This window comes from Chiloscyllium plagiosum, unplaced genomic scaffold (genome assembly GCF_037043375.1).
Source record: "Chiloscyllium plagiosum isolate Xiang-an unplaced genomic scaffold, Cpla_swu_hap1 HiC_scaffold_47, whole genome shotgun sequence".
NCBI classification, from domain to species: domain Eukaryota; kingdom Metazoa; phylum Chordata; class Chondrichthyes; order Orectolobiformes; family Hemiscylliidae; genus Chiloscyllium; species Chiloscyllium plagiosum.
Window position 1 is genome coordinate 46,684,324 of NW_028270185.1, and position 25,108 is coordinate 46,709,431.

Below are 25,108 nucleotides of genomic sequence, written 5' to 3' on the forward strand. Positions count from 1 at the left end.
CATCAAGGAATGGGAAACACCAGGTGTCACTGAGAGGTGGGTTGTTACAAAACCCATCTGACCGATAGCAGACTGTGAACTACCACAGAGAGAGGGTGGTCTTCCAAAACTAGCCAGGGGCCGGTGATCAGCCAAACTCCATTAATGTGGTCTCTGTCTAAACCCATTCTGCACATTTTAGAAAAACACAATGCTGAGGACCCTCCTAACTGACAAACTTTAAACTCAGTCAGTAAGGACACTATTATCTGACAGTGGGATTTGCCTTCCTAAACGAAAATATATTATTATCAGTTGTTGATAGAGCATAGAACATTGCAGCGCAGTACAGGCCCTTCGGCCCTCGATGTTGCGCCGCCCTGTCATGCTCATCTGAAGCCCAACCCACCGACACTATTCCATGTACGTCCATATGCCTGTCCAATGACGACTTAAATGCACTTAAACTTGGCGAATCTACTACCATTGCAGGCAAAGCATTCGAGACCCTTACTACCCTCTGAGTAAAGAAACTACCTCTAACATCTGTCTTATACCTATCTCCCCTCACTTTAAACTTGTGTCCCCATGTGTTTGCCGTTCCCATACTTGGAAAAAGGCTCTCTCTGTCCACCCTATTTAACCCTCTGATTACCTTGTATGTCTTATTAAGTCACCTTCCAGCCTTTTTGTCTAATGAGAACAGCCTCAAGGCCCTCAGCCTTTCCTCGTAAGACATTCCTTCCATACCAGGCAACATCCCAGTAAATCTCCTCTGCACTCTTTCCAAAGCTTCCACATCCTTCTTATAATGCGGTGACCAGAACTGTACACAATACTCCAAGTGTGGCTGTACCAGAGCGTTGTACAGCTGCAGCACAACGTCCTGGTTCCGGAGCTCAATCCCTCTATTAATAAAGGCCAAAGCATCCCCTCTATTAATAAAGGCCTTCTTAACATCCCTATCAATCTGGGTGGCAACTTTCATGGATCTGTGTACATGGACACCGAGATCTCTCTGCTCATCTGCACTCCCAAGAATCTTACCATTAGCCCAGTACCATTCCGATTACGCCATCCACACTTGTCCACATTAAACTCCATTGCCACCTCTCAGCCCAGCTCTGCATCCTATCTATGTCTCTCTGCAACCTACTTCATCCTTCTTCACTATCCACAACTCCACTGCCCTTAGTGTCGCCCGCAAATTTACTAACCCACCCTTCTCAGCCCTCATCCAGGTCATTTATAAAAATGACAAACAGCAGTGAACCCAATACCGACCCTTGCAGTACACTGCTAGTAACTGGACACCAAGATGAACATGTTCCATCAACTACAACCCTCTGTTTTCTTTCAGCAAGCCAATTACTGATTCAAACTGCTATGTCTCCCACAATCCCATTCCTCCGCATTTTGTATAATAGCCTACTGTGGAGAACCTTATCGAATGCCTTGCTGAAATCCATATACACCACATCAACCAGTTTAATCTCATCTATCTTTTGGTCACTTTGTCAAAAAAGTCAATAAGATTCGTTCGGCACAACTTACCCTTCACAAAACCGTGCTGACTGTCCTGATCAGATTATTCTTTTCTAGATGGTTATAAATCCTGTCTCTTATAACCTTTTCCACCACTTTACCAACAGCTGAAGTTAGACTCACTGGTCAGTAATTACCAGAGTTGTCTCTACTACCCTTTTTGAACTAGGGAACCATATTTGCTATCCTCCAGTCCTCAGGCACTATTCCTGTAGACCCAATGGTGATTTGAAGATCAATATCAAAGGCTCGGCAATCTCTTCCCTTGCTTCCCGGAGGATCCTAGGATAGATCCCATCCGGCCCAGGAGACTTGTCTATTTTCACACTCTGCAGTATTTCTAATACCTCTTCCTTGTGAACCTCAATCTCCTCTAGTCTAGATGCAAGTATCTCTGTATCTTCCTCACCAACATTTTCATTTTCTATAGTGAACACTGTCGAAAAATATTTATTTCATGCTGCCCCTATCTCCTCTGACTCCACACACAACTTCACACTATTATGTTTGATTGGCCCTAATTTAACACTCGTCATTCTTTTATTCCTGACATACCTATGGAAAGCCTTAAGGATAATCCTGATCCTATCCACCAACAATTTCTCATGTCCCCTCCTGGATCTTCTGAGCTCTCTTTTTAGGTCTTTCCTGACTTCCTTGTAACCCTCAAGTGCCCTAATTGAGTTTTCACATTTTGTCCTAACATAAGCCGCCTTCTTCTTCTTGACCAGGGATTCCACTTCCTTAGTAAATGTTTTAAAAAATTCTCAAGGTCAGGTTCGTAGGAGAGTAGTCTGACACAGAACAAACAGCCAAGAGGCGAGTCTGCTAGAATATGAGCATTTTATTCCCCGCAGCGTCGCCACAACCAGGTCTCATACTTACAACGGGTCTGGCTTATACTCACTCTACATGTAACCGGAACTGGGATCCGTCAGTTCTCGTAGAGCGGTTGCCAACAACCCACGCTCGGCGGTTAAACGTAACCCCGGAGCAGACTCCCGGGTCTGGCTTATACTCACTCTACATGTTACCGGAACTGGGAGCCGTCAGTTCTCGTAGAGCGGTTGCCAGCAACCCACGCTCGGCGGTTAAACGTAACCCCGGAGCAGACTCCCGGGTCTGGCTTATACTCACTCTACATGTTACCGGAACTGGGAGCCGTCAGTTCTCGTAGAGCGGTTGCCAACAACCCACGCTCGGCGGTTAAACGTAACCCCGGAGCAGACTCACCGAACTGGAGACTTTTCCAGCTGATATACTCTTTTCCAGATAAACATTCATGTGAACAGCAGAGCAAGGCTAAAAAACACATTCCATACTGGTTACATATAGATAAGAAGGTTCACACGGGACTAAGCAACACCTTAGATTCACACATGTATTGGGACATAATTTTAACTCTTTCACCACAGTAAACCACAGCTCAAGTGCTCTATATCTTCTTCCCTGCCTGACAGGTACATACTTATCTAGGACACACAGGAGCTTTTCCTTGAATAAGCTCCACATTTTTAATGTGCTCATCCCCTGCAGTTTCTTTCCCCATTCTACGCTTCCTAAATCTTCCCTAATTGCATCGTAATTTCCCTTCCCCCAGATGTAACTCTTGCTCGGTGGAGCACACCTATCCCTTTCCATCACTAAAGTAAACCTGACAGAATTGTGATTGCTGTCTCCAAAGTGCTCACTTACTTCCAAATCTAGCTCCTGGCCAGGCTCGTTACCCTGTACTAAATCTAAAGTGGCTTTGCCCCTTGTAGGCCTGTCTACATACCGTGTCAGGAATCCCTCCTGCACACACTGGACAAAAACTGACCCATCTATAATACTCGTACTGTAGTGATCCCAGTCAATATTTGGATAGTCGAAGTCCCCCATGACAACTACCCTGCCTCTCTCACTCCAGTCGAGAATCATCTTTGCTATCATTTCCTCTACATCTCTAGGAGTATTCGGAGGCCTATAGAAAACTCTCAGCTTGGTGACTTCTCCTTTCCTGTTTCTAACCTCAGCCCATACTACATCAGTTAATGAGTCCCCAAATATACTTTCTACAAATGTAATATTGTCCCTGATCAACAAGCCACACCTCTCCCTCTTTTACCATCTTCTCTGTTCTTACTGAAACATCTGAATCCCGGAACCTGCAACAGCCTTTCCTGTCCCTGCTCTATCCATGTCTCCGTAATGGCCACAACATCGAAGTCCCAGGTACCAGCCCACGCTGCCACTTTATTTCGGATGCTCCTCTCGTTGAAGTACGCACACTTCAATCCAGGTTCTCGCTCGCCAGTGTCAGGTACTTGATTTGGGAACTCCCTACTCTCATCCTCTTCTGTACCTCTCCTACAATTTTGGTTCCCATCCCCCTGCTGTATTAGCTTACATCCACCTTAATCACTTTAGCGAATTTCCCACCCAGGACATTGGTACCCCTCTGGTTTAGATGAAGACCATCCTGCTTGTAGAGGTCCCACCAACCCCAGAAAGAGCTCCAATTATCGAAAAACCCGAAACTCTCCCTCCTGCACTATTCCTGTAGCCACGTGTTCAACTCCTTTCTCTCCCTGTTCCTCACCTCACTAGCACGTGGCACGGGCAGCAAACCAGAGAAAACAACTCTGTTTGTCCTAGCTCTAAGCTTCCATTCTAGCTCCCTGAATTTCTGCCTCAAGTCCCCATCTCTCTTCCGACCTATGTCATTGGTGCCAATGTGGTCCATGACTTGGGGCTGCTCTCCCTCCACCCGAAAGATCCCAAAAACACGATCAGTGACATCGCGGACCCTGGCAATCGGGAGGCAACACACCAACCATGAGTCGCTCAGAGAACCACAGAACCTCCTATCTGTCCCCCTATATATCGAGTCCCCAATGACTACTGCTCTGCTCCTCTTCCCCCTTCCTTTCTGAGCAGCAGGTGCGCCTCAGCTTTCCCCTGGTAAGTCACCCCTCCCAACAGTATCCAAAATGGTCTACTTATTGTTGAGGGGAATGGCCACAGGAATAAGGATGATTCAATGCAGAGTTTTGTATGAGCTAAGTTGTTACAAGACTTACCAGGAACACCAACCACAGCGAGGATGGTGTCAAACACCTGATCCACCCTTTCTCTGAGAAGATGCATTTTGTTGTTTCTTTCCCTTCCTGCTGCTGGCAATCTGTTGGAATCAGAGAATTCTCTCGGAGATGGAGCTGACACACTTCCAGAGACTTTATTTTATACTGTGTGGTATCTCCACTGGGAAACCGTGATTACATCTTCAAATTTTTATATCATTTTGAACAAACAATTAATTACAACACATTTATTTTAATGATATGATATCATTGAGATTTAAGTCTGTATTTGAATACTCCAAAGACTAGATTAATCTGATCCTGTTAGGTCTCAAATGTTCATTCCAATTTGTCTTCAACAACAATACTTGCAATATTTCACTCACTATCAATCCCATCAATATCTGAATATCTTTTGATATCCTTTTCAGTGATGACCTTCATTCTGCTGAGGTTATTCAGACATTCAATACCTCATGTTGTCGAGCTCCTTGAGAGCTGTTCCACTGCTCCCTGTTATCCCACAGCTTTCCTTGTTAATTCAGTTACACGACTGCTTTGGGAAATTCTCTCTGTGAATGAGCACTCTCATACAGAACCTGAAGCTGATACCGACCACACCGACAGCTGGAACTTCCACTCGGTCGCATTTTCTCAAAACAATAATCTGAACCTTACATTCAAATTAATACCATGATGGCATCATTCGGGATAAATGTCCCCTTCATTCCATCGAGTTTGTACCTCCAAAATTACACAAAAAGCAGCACAAGTCTCAGTCCCCAGCACTTCGTCCATGGTCTTGAATGTTTTGACATTTCAGTGCATATCCAAGTACTTTGTGATGGTTTTGAGGATTTCTACCTCAACTCCCCTCCTGGACAATGAAGCGCAGGCCCCTATCCTCTGGGTGGCATGTCCTCTCTAAACCATTTGCCATTCAGCTTAAAATTACACCATCTTGTTAATTGCCTTCTGACTAAGGGGGAAAACTGCTTTCCATTCACCCTGTCCACATCTCCTTTGGTCTTATATACCTCGATCTCTGCTCTAAAGAAAGCAGCCTGAGCTTATCCAGCCTCCCCCTTCACAGCGAAACTGCTGCAGCCCAAGCCTGTTCTGGTGAATGTCCTTTACCCTCCCTCCAGTGCAATCACATTCATCCCATGGTGCAGTGACCAGAACTGCACACAACACTCCAACTGTGGCCTATCCAAATGGCTGTAGAGCGCCAACAGGACCCTCCCTGCTCTGATAATCTCTGCCTCAAAGGGTAAATACATGTTTCCTATCTGCCTTCTTAACTGCCCATTTAACTCACTGGCCTCCGCACTGGGACTCGAGTCCCAGTGCAGAGGTCAGTGAGGGGAATCGAGTCCCAGTGTGTGAATGTGTGTGTGTGTGTGTGCGTGTGTGTCTGAGAGTGTGTGTGTCTGAGAGTGTGTGTGTCTGTGTAAGTGTGTGTGTGTGGACACACACACAGAGACACACAAACACACACACAGACACACACACTTACACAGGCAGATAAACACACATACACAGATAGACACGCAGACACGCACACACACAGATACGCACACACACAGACATGCACACACACAGACACAGACAGACATACACACATACAGACACAGATAGACATACACACATACAGACACAGATAGACATATGCAAACACAGACACAGATAGACATGCATAAACACAGACACAGATAGACATACATAAACACAGAGACACACACACACAGACAGAGACACACACACACAGACAGACACACACACACACAGGCACACACTCAGACACACTGACAAACACAGATACACACTGACAGACAGAGACAGACAGAGACAGATACACCACAAAGACTCACACACATAGACGGAGATACACGGTCACACACACACACAGACTCTCACAAACACACATACACAGTCTCACACAGACAAACAGGCACACAGACACACAAATACCCCGATTCTCTGACTTCTCATTTCCCTTTATTGACATTTCTGTTTATATTTCATGGGATAGACTGGACGCCAATGTCTATCATAAACACCTTGCCTATACATCCACACATCCTGCATCCTGCAAAGACTGTATTCCATTCTCCAACTTGGCAGCGGTCCTCAAGGCAGGCCAATTCCTCCAGAGCAGTCCCACCTCCTTGCAGGCATGACACCGCATAGCCTTCACTGACCAGAATGCCAGGTAAGCAAAGACCTCCTTTAGACCAAGCAGTACTGACCCCATCCCCGAAAACATCTCCCCGAGCTGGCAAAGGTGTGATGAAAGTAAATCAAATGGAAAAAAGGGCAGGATGTTCAACAAAATGACCCTCTGGGAAATTACCTCCAGAGGGTCAACAGGCAATACCATCGTAGTGACAGTAAGGCCCTTCTCCAGGGTGGGTTGCACCACCTGCTCAGTCTTCAGGAAGAACACTGCCTTCCCATAAATCTTTGATGCAGCGACAATGGTGGGGAACCAGACTAGCCCCATCAAGGCCGCTGACAGGTCTTAATGGTCAGGTTGGGGTGAATGTAACATTTCATCCCGAGCTGGTTTGTTAAATAAGGAAAGGGTGACGATGCCCCGGGAGGGGCTGGTGGGGGAGGTGAAAGATGCATCCACCCCCATGTAGGAATGACTGGGCCCCACCCTCGGTGTTGTTTTACAGAGTCCTGTGATTACCATCGCCCCTCCCAACCTAGACCAACACCTCCCCACACACAAATAGACAGTAAAGGAAACTGAGAGAGTCCTGTCAGGCTTGACCTGTCAGTCCAGTCACCCTGGCAACCATGCCCTGACCTGCTACCCAAACCACAGGTGCAAAGCAATTGCTCCCCAGTGCCCAGAGCACTAGTCCCTGGCAGCAAATAGGTTACAGTCACAAAGCAGCAGCCAAAAGGAGATGGTCCAGGCTCCAAATAGTTCCAGGACTCCAACATACAGCCACTCACTGTAAGTGTTCAGCTCCCTCTCCCCCCTCCAAGAAATTAGTGACCATGCCAGAATCCCCAAACTGAAGAAGTCATCCAGGCTCCAGAAACAAATCTTCCAGGCACCGGTGAATAGAATTGCAGACCCTCAGGCTTCTCAGGGCAGCAGCAGCAGTGACAGCAAGTCCCAAGTTTGGTTCCCTCCAAGCTGCAGTACCTAAGGCCCAGGCTGTAGGCCCCAATCCTCAGCATTTTCTCCCCTGCATAGGAGGTGCAATTACAGCAGTCTTCAACTCACTGAGGAAAAATACAGGCCACCAGGCTTACAAAGGCAGTAAAAGGATCAAAGAATCCCAGGTTCAAGTGCTTCCAGGCAGGCAGGCTGCAGTGCTAGAGACTTCATGTTCTAGGCCTCAACCTACTCAGCTGCTCTCAGTTGCAACAACTCAGCATCTATTTTCCAAGGACAGCAGCAGCAGAGTGCAGACTCCCTACACACTGCCCTCTATGGGAGAACAAACCTCTGCCGTCACTCTGTCCCCTGACATTAAGCCAGTTTTGTATCCAAGTGGCAAGATCACTCTGAATCCCTTGCGATCTAACTCGATTAATTAGTCTACTTTGTGGAACCTGTTCAAAGACTTTACTAAAGTCCAAGTATACAACATCTACTGCTCTGCCCTCATCCATCTTTTAGGTAACTTCTTCAAAAAGCTCAATTACATTTGCAAGACACGATTTTCCTCATACAAATGGATGCTAACTATCCTGAATCAAATTCTGCCTCCATAAATATCCAAAAATCTTAGCTTTTGAGCTCACCTTCAACAATTTAACAACAACAGATGTCAGTCTCACAGGTCACTAGTTCTCCTTACAACCCTTCTGAAATAAAGGCACAATATTAGACACTGTCCAGTCACCAGGCACCTCACTTGTAGTTATAGATGATGAAAACATTTTGCAAGGGGCCCTGTAATTCCCTCCCTTACTGTGTATATCTGAGTGGGATGCATTAGACCAGGTGCCAGAGATTAATCCATCTTTATATTCCCTAAAACCTCCAGAACATCATCTTCTGTGATGTGAACTGTTTTTAAAACATTAATATTTATTATTACATTAAAGGAAGAGGCTAATTAAAATATCAGGTGTCATTTTATGACAGTGAATTCAGAGCAATTTAGAACCCAGCAAAGGAGGACCAAGAAACTGCTCGGGAAATCAAAAGGAGAACGTGAATGCAAACAAGGAACAAACAAATGGACAAAAAGCTTCAATCGATATTAGAAAGGGAAGTGAAAGCAAAGTCCAATGTGGAGCAGTGAATGTGTGGACAGGATAAATTATTGTAGAGAACAGGGAAATTACTGGGAAAATAAACAACTACTTTGTGTCTGTTTTCATGGAGGAAGATCCAGAAAATCCCCCAGAAACACCAAGTGACCGTGGGTCTTGTGCAAATAAAGAAAATAAAACCCTTCGTATCAGGGAGGAGGTAGGATTTGGAAATAAAGCTGGATTGAGCATTGATAAGTCTGATAGATGAAATGTACTTCATATCAGAATTCCGGAGGAAGCAGCAATAGAAGCATTGATTGCATTGGACAGCATTGGGTTTTGCTCTGGTCATTTGCAAAGGCAGGAGTCCATTCTGGGTAAGTGGAAGGTGATTAATGTGGGAGACAGTATGCACTGCAGATGTTGGAAGTCAGAGTCAACAAATGTGAAGCTGGAACAGCAGAACAGGTCAGACAGCCTCCAAGGAACAGGAAAATCAATGCTTCAGACCAAAACCCTTGGATAACCGGAATGTTATGAACTTAATCTGACTACTTGTGAAGGGAAGAAGAGGGAGATTGGCGACCTACAGATCTGGTAACTTGTTATCCACAGTCAGGAATCTGTTAGATTCTATGATAAAGAATATGATCTTAGATATTTAGAATGTAACAGGAAAATTGGGGAGAAAGATTATGCATTAATGAAAGGGAAATCATTACTGAGAAATGTTTTTCAAAGTATTTGAAGTGTATTCCGGATGATTTTTGAAGACCTCACACAGTGAGTTGGCAAATAAAGTTAAAGGTGAGAGCATTGGCAAGAACATGTGCAAATGGAAAAGTAAAAGTTAGGTTTGCCTTCATTGAAAGGGATTTGGAATATTGAAGGAAGACATCCTGCACCAGTTGCAGAGAGTGTTGGCGAGACTGTATCTGGAGTGTTATGTTCTGGTCTCCTGATCTGAGGAAGAACGTGCTGAGTACAGATGAACTACAATGGAGATTCTCCAGATTAATTCCTCAGGAGGGAAAGTTGTCTGATGAGGAAACATGGCCTGTGCTATTGAGAGATTCAAAAGAATGAGGCATGATCCAGGCAGAGAAGCCCAACTAACACAGAGACATGGAGAAGTGCTGGCAGGCAAGATGAGGAAGAATCCCAAAATATTCCACATGCACATCAAACAGAACAGAGAACCAGGGAGCAATTAGGGCCCATTAAAACCAAACAAGGCAATCTGTGTGTGAAGCTGATGAACATTGGCAGATACTTACATGAGCGCTTCATATCTGTTTTACTTGGGAGAAAGAGGATGCAAGTACAGATTTCAAGAATGTGGACTATGAAGCTCTTCAGCAGATTGGTATAAAATGCAGGCAGGGGTTGATGGTTTTAGTTGGTATGCAATTGGTCAAATCCCCTAGTCTGAATGACTTGTGTCTCAGGACACTGTGGGAAAGCCAACAGAGGAAAAGGCCTGACCAAAAGTTTTAAGTCAACTTTTGTCACAGATGTGGTGCCAGAGGGATAGAGAACAGCTGGTGTGGTTCCACATCACAGGAAGGGTGCTGGAGATAGACCAGGCAACTTTCAACCAGCGAATATCAGATCAGTGTCAGAGAAACCATTGGAAAAAGCTGGGAAGGAGAAAATCGATCTTCATTTGGAGAGGCAAGGTTTGATCAGAGAGAGACAGCATGAATTTTATCAGAAGGTAGTCTTGCCTAACGGATTTGAGTGACTTATTTTTGAGAAAGCTGTTCATCTTGATTCTTAGCAAGATCATGAGAAAACTCCACATGGGAAATTGATAAACAAAGTAAAGTCTCATGGTGTCTTGGCAAGTTACATCCAAAATTATCATCGTGGCAGGAGACAGAGGGTGGTGGTAGAAGGCCGTCTGTGTGACTGGAGACCAGTGTCCAGTGGGTGTACCACAGCAATCAGTGCTGTGTCCCATATTATTTGTGGTACTCATGATGTAGATGTGAATGTGGAGGGGGTGTGGGGGGGGGGTGGTGTTAGTTTGTGCGGACTGTGATGAATAAGTTTGCATTTGACACCAAAATTAGCTGGTGGTTGACAGTTAAGAGGAAGGTCTTATGTTACAGAAAGATATAGATGGAATGGTCAGATGGCAGATCATTGACAGATGGGCTATAATCCTGATAAATATGAGGGAATGTACTTTGGAAGAAGGAAGCAGACAGGGGCATACACAATGAATGGCAGCATGTGAGGAAGCTCAAAGGTTGCTTCTCCAGAGATCCCTGATTTGAAAGGTTATGAGGTTACTCAAGAAGGCATATGGGACCATAGACATAACCATTCTTCATTGAGCCATAGATTATACGAGATATTTGGGACTTTGGTTAGACCACAGAGGAATACTGTGTGCATTTCAGGATTGCACAGGAAGAGGAGATTTACTAGGATGTTCCCTGGGATGGAACGTATCAGCTATCAAGAGCAACTGGGTAAGCTTGGGTTGTTTGCTCTGAAGCAGAGAAGGCTCATGGGGATGTGATTCAGAAGGATAACATTACGAGAGGCATGGACAGGGAGGATAGACAGCACTTGTTCCTTTTAGTCCAAGGGTCAAGAACAAAGGAATACATTTTTAAAGTAAAGAATTTGAGGGTTAAAGAGGTTTTGAGGATTGTTTTTCACCCAGAGGATGTTGGGAACTGCAATGCACTTCCTGTTGTCACGGGTAAACTCACAATCGTTAAACAGGACTTGGAGGAGGACTGGAAGTGCCATAACATTCACAGCTATGGGCCTCGTGAAGGAAAGTGGGACTAATGCAGATTGAGCTGGATTTCAGATGGTACAGAGTCTGTGCTTCTGTGGCTGTGGAAGATCAATTAACCTTATGACAGGAATTGATGTATTTCTGAAGAGTATATGAACAAGGGTTATAAGAATGAACTGGAACATCTTCTAAAAGAATGTCAATGGGAAAGGTTAACGAAAACAAGTGCAGCTTCCTTTCCAGTCTGAAACCCGAGAATGCAGAACAGGGAAATGGCAGAATGAGGAAGCAACTACTTCAGTTCTGTCTTCACAGGAGAAAACAAAACAAAAAAAACTTCCTAACAAGAGAAGGAAACCTCAGTCTGGTGAGAAAAACAATGAACAGAATGGAATTAGGAAATAAATGGTTTTGGAGAAATGATTGGGAGTGAAGTAATGGACAGAGACAAAGTTAACATAGATTTATGAAATGGGAATTATATTCGAGAAAATGATTGGTACTTAAATTATGGAGAAGTAATGGATGTGATGCATTCGGATTTTCAGAATGGCTTTTGATAAAGTTCCAATTCTAGTTTGTAAAATCATTCTATGGGATTGGGGCTAGTATATGGACATGATTTTAGAATTAGAGAACTGATAGGAAATAGTGAATCGGAATAAAATAATATTTTTGGAGGATTAGACTCATAGGCTGTCACAGGGTTGGGTGCTTGGCCCCAGCTGTCCACAATACTGATCAAACACGGGTTTGAGGGACTCACATGTAATATTTCCAAGCCTGATGATGGCTCTAAACAATGTAGGATTGTGAGTGGGTGAGGCAGATGTAAAATAACTCCAAGGTGATTGAGACAAGTGGAGTGGATGGGTAAATATGCGGGAGATCAAGAGCAATGTGGATAGATGTGACATTGTATACATTGGAAGTAAACATAGAAAGGCAGCCTGCTGTTTGATAAAGGATTGATTGAACGACCTAGATCTATAAAAGGACTTACATTCCCTTTTTTATTCATCTTCATCTGCCAATTGATTCCCCAAGGTCTCTATTTTATCGTCTTTCTGGTGCCCTTTCACATGTACTACAGCAATCTCTTGTGGCAGCAACAAATCCTCCAAGATCATGGCTACTAGTTTCTCGTGGACCAACTCCTTTCCTCTACTATTTATCATTCCCCTTTCCTTCCAGATCTTCCCAAAGGTATGTACTACCCCAAAGGCATACTTAGAGTCAGTGTAGGTTGTCCCGGCTATTCCCTTTAAATTCCTCAGAGCCCGGTGCAAGGCGTACAATTCGCACGTTTGTCCGATCCTCCCCTGACTTCCCTAATCCATTTGTTCACGCTCCATTTCATACATCCCTTCTCTTTCCCTTTTAAACTCGGGACAATCCCTTTTGAAGTGTCCCAGTTTCCCGCAATGGTAACATCCGGCCACCTGAGGCCGCTCAATTCCATAAGATCCTCCTCTCTCACTTCTGCCCCGTCTCGCTTCTCTCCCTCTCCAACTTTCCTTCGACATTCCTCCTTCGACCTCATAACCTCCCTCCCCCATTCCGGTGGACTTACAAACTTCCCATACGGCTTCCACCATCATTTTAGTCTTATGTTTCTCCCTTATTACATTCCTCTGAACGTACACCTTCTGTGCTTCCCGGAATAATTCTGCAACATCTTTTCCAGCCCAATCCTCCACTTTATGTAATTTCTTCTGAATGTCAGGCCATGACTTAGTCACAAAGTGCACCTTAAGCATGCCCTTGCCTATTTCCCCATCGGGGTCCAAACCTAAATAGTTTCGCATGGACTCCCGCAAATGGTCTAAAAACTCACGCGGGGATTCATTCTTTTTCTGTCCAACTTCGAATGCTTTCGCTAAATTCCACTGTTTGGGCACGCAGGTTTGGATCCCCCTGATTATAAGGCTTCTGAGATCTGTCATATTGGCCCGCCCCCCCCCCGCGTCGATATGATCCCACCGGGGGTCCTCTAAGGGGTACTTTTGCTCTCCACGCTGAGGGCCGTCCTGATGCTCCCTATCCCAAATGGCCATTGCACTATTCCGGATCATAACAATTTCATCGTAATTACATAGTATTCTCATCATGGCCTGCAGTTCAGCCCATGTGTATATATTGGGCCCCAGAAATTGGTCCAGTTGTATTCCCACACTGATGGGGTCGTCCAGTAGACGGGATAGTTCGTTACGGAGTTGCCAGATATCCCCAGAATTTAAAGGTTGTACTACGAACCCGGTCCGTTCGTTCCCAAATGGCACTTCTCGTAAGGGGTTCAGCTGTTCAATATTGTCACTTCTCCCAGCTCTCAATCCCTCTTCTCGGTCTCTCCGCATCTCGAGTCGGACTGATTTCCTAGTGCCTGGGGTGGGTTCTGTGCCCCCTCCTGTGCCCCCTCCCTGCCTCACTGGTCGTAGCCTGCTGGGAATCGGATTTATCCGTCGCAGGAGGGAGGTCCGCGCTGGACGCCTGGTCGTGCACGGGTGGTATATACGGGGGCGGGGCGGACGGTGGCAAACCATCGGTGAGGATGTCCCAAGATTTCTGGGACTTCCTCGGGTCTGTTCGGGGAATCAGAGGATAGAGACGCATGGGACTCTCGCCGTCCCCCGCCAACCAGGCGGCGTATTTGCTCTCTTCTGGGTCAAACGGTTATTTTCTGTTAACATATACATTTAGGATTTGACACACCCAGTCTTCATCAGACCCATACTCAGGCCAAACTACCGAGGGGGTGCGGATAGGTTCTTTGGTCCATATAAAACAACAATATTTTATCATGGTCTCTTTCTGGGCGGCATGGTGGCACAGTGGTTAGCACTGCTGCCTCACAGCGCCAGAGACCTGGGTTTAATTCCTGCCTCAGGCGACTGACTGTGTGGAGTTTGCACATTCTCCCCGTGTCTGTGTGGGTTTCCTCTGGGTGGTCCGGTTTCCTCCCACAGTCCAAAGATGTGCAGGTCAGGTGAATTGGCCATGATAAATTGCCCGTAGTGTTAGGTAAGGGGTAATACGTATGGGTGGGTTGCGCTTCGGGCCTGTTTCCACACTGTAATGTAATGTAATGTAATCTAATCTAATCTTCTTTAAGTCCTTCGTTCTACTACTGTCCGTCCATAGACTTAACTTCCGACCTAGTGGACTATCGGGGGGTATTTCTTTCCCATTTGCAGTCTTCCCTGACTTCTCCTGAGTAAATCTAGAAGTCTAATTTCCCATGGTGTATCTTCGGTCCTGGTCTTAAACGCCTAAAATGTTTTCACAGATGACCGTCAAAACCATAATTTCCCGTGGTTTATCTTCGGTCCTGGTCTTAAACGCCCAAAGTGTTTTCACAGATGACCGTCAAAACCACGCGGCCAACAAGGACGAACAAAAGAAACTCTCTTACCTTGATCCGTGCACGGAGTTGTCTGGCCTTTTTAAATGTGTGTACCCCCGTGTATAGTCACTAACCGGTCGTCCCAGCACTCGTCCGTGTGTTCCTTTTTCCAGGATTCAAAATTATTTTTAAATGAGCCGGGTCACATCCTCTCTTGGCCGACGGACCAAGCTGATCAGTGAGAAGTATAAATATATACTAGACGCGTCTTTGTTGTGATCAGGCTTGATCCGTGAGCCGAAGAGACTTCCCCCCGGCAATAATTATTTCATCCCAGAAGAGCCACCAATTGTGCGAGATAAGCGGCTCTCTGGCCCCATCTCCGGCACTTTTATTTCCCTTCCCAGGAACAAAGACACGGAGGAGTCTGTCCAAAACTTTTCATTCAACTTTGCAAAGTCGGGTGCAGTGCCTCGTGGTACACACATGAATAATAATCTCCACACATTACATACACGTATATGTGGGCTGGGTCTCCTACTGCTGTCTTGACCAATGAGTGCTAGGGTTCCCCACCGTTTTCCTTATTTGGGTTCTGGTGCCTGCGATTATTTTGTTACTCACTTGGCCAATCAGTGTTCGAGTTCCCCGTTCTTTCCTTATATGGATGATGTTGTACAACTGTGGTTAAGGGCGGTTTCTCAGCTATCGAGGAAAGCTGTTCCAATTGTTTCATTCATAAAAACATGGGGGAGGTCCGGCACCAGTTTCAAGTATCTGCTTGTGTTTACTATAGGGTAGAAAAGACTAAAATGCAGCTAACGGTTTAAAATTAAACTACCCCCTACATTTCGGGCAAAAGTCTTTCATCAGGAATACAGGCAGAGAGACTGAAGGGTGGAGAGATAAGTGAGAGGAGAATGGGAGTGTGGAGAACGTAGCATAGAGTACAATGGGTGAGTAGGGGAGGGGATGAAGGTGATAGGTCAGGGGGAGGGTGGAGTGGATAGGTGGAAAATAAGATAGGCAGGTAGGACAAGTAATGGGGACAGTGCTGAGCTGAGGTGGGGGAAGGGGAAATGTGGAATTGTTCAAGTCCACATTGATGCCCTGTGGTTGAAGTGTTCCGAGGCGAAAGATGAGGCGCTCTTCCTCCTGGCGTCTGGTGGTGAGGGAGCGGCGGTTAAGGAGGCCCAGGACCTCCATGTCCTCGGCAGAGTGGGAGGGGGAGTTGAAATGTTGGGTCACAGGGCGGTGTGGTAGATCGGTGAGGGTGTCCCGGAGATGTTCCCTAAGGTGCTCTGCTAGGAGGCGTCCAGTCTCCCCAATGTAGAGGAGACCGCATGTCCAAGGCTCCTTTAGGCCTTTGGATAGAGTTGAGAGTGGAGGTGTGGGCGCAAGTATTGCAATTCCTGCAGTGGCAAGGAACGGTGCCAGTTTGGGAGGGTGGGTTGTAGCGGGGCGTGGATGTCAACAGGTAGTCACGGAGAGAACGGTCTTTGTGTAAGGCCGAAATGGGTGGGGAGGGAAATATATCCCTGGTGGTGGGGTCCGTTAGGAGGTGGCAGAAATGTCGGCAGATGATTTGTTTTATACGAAGGTTGGTAGGGTGGAAGGTGAGCACCAGGGGCGTTCTGTCTTTGTTACGGTTGGAGGGGTGGGGTCTGAGGGCGGAGGTGCAGGATGTGGACGAGATGCGATGAAGGGCATCTTTAACGACATGGGATGGGAAATTGTGGTCTATAAAGAAGGAGGTCATCTGGTGTGTTCTGTGGTGGAACTGGTCCTCCTGGGAGCAGATACGGCGGAGGCAGAGGAATTGGGAATATGGGATGGAATTTTTGCAAGAGGTAGGGTGGGAAGAGGTGTAATCCAGGTAGCTGTGGGAGTCGGTGGGTTTGTAAAAAATGTCAGTGTCAAGTCGGTCGTCATTAATGGAGATAGAGAAGTCCAGGAAGGGGAGGGAGGTGTCAGAGATGGTCCAGGTAAATTTAAGGTCAGGGTGGAATGTGTTGGTGAAGTTGATGAATTGCTCAACCTCCTCGCGGGAGCACGAGGTGGCACCAATGCAGTAATCAATGTAACGGAGGAAGAGATGGGGAGTGGTGCCGGTGTAATTACGGAAGATCATCTGCTCTACGTAGCCAACAAAGAGACAGGCATAGCTGGGACCCATACGTGTGCCCATGGCTACCTCTTTGGTCTGGAGGAAGTGGGAGGATTCAAAGGAGAAATTATTAAGGGTGAGGACCAGTTCGGCCAAATGAAGAGTGTCGGTGGAAGGGTACTGTTGGGTACGTCTGGAGAGGAAAAAACGGAGGGCTTGGAGGCCCTAGTCATGGCGGATGGAGGTGTAGAGGGATTGGATATCCATGGTGAAGATGAGGCGTTGGGGACCGGGGAAACGGAAGTCTTGGAGGAGGTGGAGGGCGTGGTGTTGTCTCGAACGTATGTGGGGAGTTCCTGGACTAGGGGGGATCGGACAGTGTCGTGGTAGGTAGATATGAGTTCAGTGGGGCAGGAGCATGCTGAGACAATGGGTCGGCCTGGGTGTTCAGGCTTGTGGATCTTGGGAAGGAGGTAGGACCAGGCAGTGCGGGGTTCACGGACAATTAGGTTGGAAGCTGTGGGTGGGAGATCTCCTGAGGTGATGAGGTTCTGTATGGTCTGGGAGATGATGGTTTGGTGAAGGGGCGGGGTTGGGTCATGGTCGAGGGGACAGTAGGAAGAGGTGTCCTCGAGTTGGTGTTTAGCTTCAGCGGTGTAGAGGTCAGTGCGCCAGTATATATATATATATATATATATATATATATAAAACCTGGAAATTTTGAGTCTCCTCAGTTAAGGGCATTAACTCTGTGCTGTCTGTTTAAATATATATAACCAGGAGATTTAGAGTCTCCTCATTTAAGGGCACTGATCCTGGGTTAGCTGGTTAAATAAATAGATATATCCAGGAGATTTAGTATCTCCTCAGTTAAGGGCACTGACTCTGTGCCTGCTGTTTTAATATATATAAAACCAGGATATTTAGGGTTTCCCCAGTTTTGGGCACTGACTCGCAACTCTACATTTTAATAAATATATATAACGAGGAATTTTAGAGTCTCCTCAGTTTGGGGCACTCATTCTGTTGGCTGGTTAAATATATATGACCTGGAGATTCAGAGCCTCGTCATTGAATGGGACTGAGTGTCTGCTGGCTGGTGGAATAAATAAATATATAACCAGCTGATTTAGATTCTCCTCTGTTTAGGGCATGGACTCTGTGCTGGGTGGTTAAATAAACATATACCCAGACGATTTAGGGTCTCCTCATGTTTAGGTGACTGACTCTGTGCTGGCTGGTTAAATGAATATATGTAACCAGGAGATGTAGAGTCTGCTCATTATAGGGCACTACCTCTGTGTTGGCTGGTTAAGTACATGTTTACAACCAGGGGATTCAGTGTCTCCTCAGTTTAGTGCACTGACTCTATGCTGATCGTTTAAATATATATATATATAACCAGGATATTTAGAGTCTCCTCAATCGAGGTACTGACTGTGCTGGCTGGTTAAATATATATCAAAGATTTAGAGTCTGCTCATTATAGGGCACTGAGACTGTGCTGGCTAGTTAAATAAATATATAAACAGGAGATTTAGAGTCTCCTCAGGTTAGGCCATTGACATTCTGCTGGCTGATTAAATAAATATATATAACCATTAGATTCAGATTCTCTCCGTTTAGGGCACTGACTCGGTGTTGTCTGGGTAAATATATAGAGCCAGGAGAATTATACTCACCTCAGTTTGTGGTACTGACTTTCTGCTGGCTGGTTAAATAAATATATATAACCAGAAGATTTAGGGTCTCCTCAGTTTAGCGCACTGTCTCTGTGCTTGCTGGTTAAATAAATAAATATAAGCAGCACATTTAAACTCTGCTCATTATAGGGCATTGAACCTGTGCTGGCTGGTTAAATACTGAAATATAACCAGGATATTTAGAGTCTCCTAAGTTTGGGGCACTGACTCTGTGCTCGCAGGTAATTATATATAACCAGGAGATTTAGAGTCTCCTCATTTTAAGGTCCCGACTCTGTGCGAGATGGTTAATTAAATATAACCTGGAGATTTAGAGACTCCTCATTTTAAGGCACTGACTGTGTGGTGGCTGGTTAAAACTTTTAGTGTCTCCTCCGTTTGGGGAACTGACTCTGGGCTGGCTGGTTAAATGAATAGATATAACCAGGAGATATAGAACCTGTTCAGTTTAGGGCACTGACTCTGTGCCTTCTGGTTAAATATATAAAACTAGCATATTTAGCGTCTCCTCCGTTTAGGGCACACACTCAGTGCTGGCTGTATATATATATATAAAAAACCAGGAGACTAAGAGTCTCCTTTAGTTTATGGCACTGACTGTGGGCTGGTGGCTTAAATAAATATACATAACTAGGAGATTTACAGTCTCCTCAGTTTAGGGTTCAGACTGTGTGCTGAATGGATTAATACATATATACAGCCGGGAGATTTCGAGTCTCCTCAGTTTAGGGCACTGCCTCTTTGCTGTCTGTTTAAATACATGTATCCTGGATATATAGAGTCTCCTCAATTTGGAGCACTGACTCTGGGCTGGCTGAGTCAGTATACATGACCAGGAGATGTAGAGAATCCCCACTTTAGGTCACTGACTCTGTGCTGGCTGGTTAAATGTATATAGCCAGGAGGGTTAGAGTCTCCTCAGTTTGCGATACTGACTCTGGGCTGGCTGGTTAAACAAATAGCTATAACCAGGAGATTTAGTGTCTGTTCAGTTTAGGGCAATGACCCTGTGCCTGCTGTTTAAATATATATAGAACATAGAACATAGAACAATACAGCACAGAACAGGCCCTTCGGCCCACGATGTTGTGCCGAACTTCTAACCTAGATTAAGTACCCATGCATGTACCTATCCAAATGCCGCTTAAAGGTCGCCAATGATTCTGACTCTACCACTCCCAGGGGCAGCGAATTCCATGCCCCCACCACTCTCTGGGTAAAGAACCCACCCCTGACATCTCCCCTATACCTTCCACCCTTCACCTCAAATTTATGTCCCCTTGTAACACTGTTGTACCCGGGGAAAAGTTTCTGACTGTCTACTCTATCTATTCCTCTGATCATCTTATAAACCTCTATCAAGTCACCCCTCATCCTTTGCCGTTCCAACGAGAAAAGGCCGAGAACTCTCAACCTATCCTCGTACGACTTCCTCTCCATTCCAGGCAACATCCTGGTAAATCTTCTCTGCACCCTCTCCAAAGCTTCCACATCTTTCCTAAAGTGAGGCGACCAGAACTGCACACAGTACTCCAACTGTGGCCTAACCAAAGTCCTGTACAGCTGCAACATCACTTCACGACTCTTGAATTCAATCCCTCTGCTAATGAACGATAATACTCCATAGGCCTTCTTACAAACTCTATCCACCTGAGTGGCAACCTTCAAAGATCTATGTACATAGACCCCAAGATCCCTCTGTTCCTCCACCTGACTAAGAACACTACCATTAACCCTGTATTCCGCATTCTTATTTGTTCTTCCAAAATGGACAACCTCACACTTGGCAGGGTTGAACTCCATCTGCCACTCCTCAGCCCAGCTCTGCATCATATCTAAGTCCCTCTGCAGCCGACAACAGCCGTCCTCACTGTCCACAACTCCACCTATCTTCGTATCATCTGCAAATTTACTGACCCACCCTTCGACTCCCTCATCTAAGTCATTAATGAAAATTACAAACAGCAGAGGACCCAGAACTGATCCCTGCGGAACTCCACTTGTAACTGGGTTCTAGGCTGAATATTTACCATCTACCACCACTCTCTGCCTTCGACCGGTTAGCCAGTTTTCTATCCAATTGGCCAAATTTCCCTCTATCCCATGCCTCCTGACTTTCTGCGTAAGCCTACCATGGGGAACCTTATCAAATGCCTTACTAAAATCCATGTACACTACATCCACTGCTCTACCCTCATCCACATGCTTGGTCACCTCCTCAAAGAATTCAATCAGACTTGTAAGGCAAGACCTACCCTTCACAAATCCGTGCTGGCTGTCCCTAATCAAACAGTGCCTTTCCAGATATTCATAAATCCTATCCCTCAGTACCCTTTCCATTACTTTACCTACCACAGAAGTAAAACTAACTGGCCTGTAATTCCCGGGGTTATCCCTATTCCCTTTTTTGAACAGGGCACAACATTCGCCACTCTCCAGTCCCCTGGTTCCACTCCCGTTGACAGTGAAGACGAAAAGATCATTGCCAACGGTACTGCAATTTCCTCTCTTGCTTCACACATAATCCTAGGATATATCCCATCAGACCCGGGGGACTTGTCTATCCTCAAGTTGTTCAAAATGTCCAACACATCTTCCTTCCTAACATGTATCTCCTCTAGCTTACCAGTCCGTTTCACACTCTCCTCTTCAACAATACGGTTCCTCTCATTCCTAAATACTGAAGAAAAGTACTCATTCAAGACCTCTCCTATCTCTTCCGACTCAATACACAGTCTCCCACTATTGTCCTTGATTGGACCTACCCTCGTTCTCGTTATTCTCATGTTTCTCACATACGCATAAAATGCCTTGGGGTTATCCTTGATCTTATCCGCCAAAGATTTTTCATGCCCTCTCTTGGCTCTCCTAATCCCTTTCTTCAGGTCACTTCTGGCTGTCCTGTAAACCTCCACTGCTCTGTCTGAACCCTGTTTCCTCAACCTTATGTAAGCCTCCTTCTTCCTCTTTACAAGGCATTCAACATCCCTCGTCAATCAAGGTTCACTCACAGGACCATTTCGTTCCTGCCTGACCGGTACATACATATCAAGGACACGTCGTATCTGTTCCTTGAAAAAGTTCCACATTACCACGACATCCTTCCCCGACAGCCTATGCTCCCAACTTATGCTCCTCAGATCCTGTCTTACAGCATCGTAATTACCCTTCCCCCAATTGTAAAACCTACCCTGTTGCACGCACCAATCTCTCTCCATAACCAAGGTGAAACTCACCGAATTGTGGTCACCTTCACCAAAATGTTCACCCACTAACAAGCCCATCAGTTGTCCCGGTTCATTACCGAGTACCAAATCCAAAATGGCCTCCCCTCTGGTCGGACAAGTGCCTCAGCCTTTCCTCATACGATCTTCCTACCATACCAGGCAACATCCTGGTAAACCTCCTCTGCACCCGTTCCAGTGCCTCCACATCCTTCCTATAGTATGGGGACCAAAACTGCACACAATACTCCAGATGCGGCCGCACCAGAGTCTTATACAACTGCAACATTACCTCAGGACTCCGGAACTCAATTCCTCTACCAATAAAAGCCAGTACGCCATATGCCTTCTTCACCGCACTATTTACCTGGGTGGCAACTTTCAAAGATTTGTGTACATGGACACCAAGATCTTTCTGCTCATCCACACTACCAAGTATCCGACCATTAGCCCAGTACCCCATATTTTTATTACTCTTAACAAAGTGAATCACCACACACTTAGCTACATTGAACTCCATTTGCCACCTTTCTGCCCAGTTCTGCAGCTTCACCTTTGGTGAAGGTGACCACAATTCTGTGACTTTCCCCTTGGTTATGGAGAGAGATTGGTGCGTGCAACAGGGTAGGTTTTACAATTGGGGGAAGGGTAATTGCGATGCTGTAAGACAGGATCTGAGGAGCATAAGTTGGGAGCATAGGCTGTCGTGGGCGGCACGGTGGCACAGTGGTTAGCACTGCTGCCTCACAGCGCCAGAGACCCGGGTTCAATTCCCGACTCAAGCGACTGACTGTGTGGGGTTTGCACGTTCTCCCCGTGTCTGCGTGGGTTTCCTCCGGGTGCTCCGGTTTCCTCCCACAGTCCAAAGATGTGCAGGGTCAGGTGAATTGGCCATGCTAAATTGCCTGTAGTGTTAGGTAAGGGGTAAATGTAGGGGTATGGGTGGGTTTCGCTTCGGCGGGTCGGTGTGGACTTGTTGGCCCGAAGGGCCTGTTTCCACACTGTAATGTAATCTAAAAAAAAAATCTAATCTAATATCCCGCTGTAACCTGCCACATCCTTCCTCACTGTCTACCACTCCTCCGACTTTCGTATCATCCGCAAACTTGCTCACCCAACCTTCTAACCCCTCCTCCAGGTCATTTATAAAAATGACAAACAGCAATGGTCCCAAAACAGGTCCTTGCGGAACACCGCTAGTGACAGCACTCCAAGATGAACCTTTGCCATCAACTACTACTCTCTGTCTTCTTCCAGCCAGCCAACTCCTAATCCAAACCTCCAACTCACCCTCAATGCCATACCTCCGTATTTTTTCCAGTAGCCTACCATGGGGAACCTTATCAAACGCCTTACTAAAATCCATATACACCACATCTACTGCTTTCTCCTCGTCCACCTCCTTAGTCACCTTCTCAAAGAATTCAATAAGGTTTGTGAGGCACGACCTGCCCTTCACAAAACCATGCTGACTATCCCGGATCACATTATTCCTATCCAGATGTTCATAAATCCTATCCATTAAAACTCTCTCTAAGATTTTACCCACAACAGAAGTGAGACTCACAGGCCTATAGTTACGAGGGTTATACCTACTCCCCTTCTTAAACAAGGGAACCACATTTGCTAGCCTCCAAACTTTAGGCACTACTCCTGTAGACAACGAGGACATAAAAATCAAGGTCAATGGCTCTGCAATCTCCTCCCTTGCTTCCCAGAGAATCCTAGGATAAATGCCATCAGGCCCAGGGGACTTATCTATTTTCACCCTTTCCAGAATTTCCAACACCTCTTCTCTACATACCTCAAAGCCATCCATTCTACTTAACTGTGACTCAGTATTCACATTGACAACAATGTCCTGTTTCTGAATGAATACTGACGAAAAGTATTCATTCAGTGTCTCCGCAATCTCTTCAGCCTCCACACGCAACTTCCCACTACTATCCTTGACTGGACCTATTCCTACCCTAATCATTCTTTTATTCCTGTTATACCTATAGAAAGCCTTAGGGTTTTCCCTAATCCTACCAACTAAGGACCTTTCATATCCACTCCTTGCTGCTCTTAGCTCTCTCTTCAGGTCCTTCCTGGCTACCTTATAACCCTCAATCGCCCCAATTGAACCTTCACGCCTCATCTTTACATAGGCCGCCCTCTTCCATTTAACAAGGGATTCCAATTCCTTATTAAACCACGGCTCCCTCACACGACCCTTTCCTCCCTGCCTGACGGGTACATACTAATCAAGGACACTCAATAGTTGCTCCTTGAACAAGCTCCACATATCAATTACACCCTTGCCTTGAAGCTTACTTTTCCAGGCCACACATCCTAAGTCATGCCTCACCGCATCATAATTTCCCTGCCCCCAACTATAACTCTTGCCCTGTACTGCACTCTTATCCCTCTCCATCACTAGAGTAAAAGTCACCGAATTGTGGTCACTGTCCCCAAAGTGCTCACCTACCTCTAATTCTAGCACGTGGCCTGGTCCATTACCCAGAACCAAATCCAGTATGGCCTCACCTCTTGTTGGCCTATCTACATATTGTGTCAGGAAACCCTCCTGCACACATTGGACAAACACTGACCCATCTAACGAACTTGAGCTATAGCTTTCCCAATCAATATCAGGAAAGTTAATGTCCCCCATAACAACCACCCTATTACTTTCACTCTTCTCTTGATTCATCCTCGCAATCCTAAATAACCAGGCAGCACAGAGTCAGTGCCCTAATCTGAGGAGTCTATACATATCCTTGTTATATATATTTAACCAGACATCACAGAATCCGTGTCCTTAACTGAGTAGACTCTAAATGTCCTGGTTGTATATATTAATTTAACTCACCAAAAGAAAGTCAGTACCCTAAACTGAGAAGACTCAATCTCCTGGTTATGTATATATTAAACCAGCCAACACGCATTCAGTGTCCTAAACTAGAGACTCTACATCTCCTGGTTGTATCCATTTATTTAACTAGCCAACACAGTCTGTGTCCCAAACTGAGGAAAATGTAAATATCCTGGATGTGCATGTTTATTTAACCATCCATCACAGAGTCCGTGCCATAGACTGAGGAAACACTAAAAGTCCTGGTTACATATATTTATTTAAGCAAGGTGTAGATTTGCTCGCTGAGTTTGATATCCG

General features: G+C 45.7%; 2 long non-coding RNA genes across 2 annotated transcripts in view; one reads left to right on the top strand and one right to left on the bottom strand.

Moving 5' to 3' along the window:
* LOC148136164 (uncharacterized) overlaps positions 1–15,379 on the bottom strand; it is a 33,033-nt gene extending 17,654 nt beyond the window's left edge. Inside the window, exon 1 of the long non-coding RNA XR_015754720.1 lies at positions 14,987–15,379. This is a non-coding gene — a long non-coding RNA (uncharacterized LOC148136164). The remainder of the gene's footprint in view (positions 1–14,986) is intronic.
* LOC148136165 (uncharacterized) overlaps positions 1–25,108 on the top strand; it is a 44,222-nt gene that overhangs the window by 8,668 nt on the left and 10,446 nt on the right. The gene's annotated exons all lie outside the window — the stretch shown is intronic.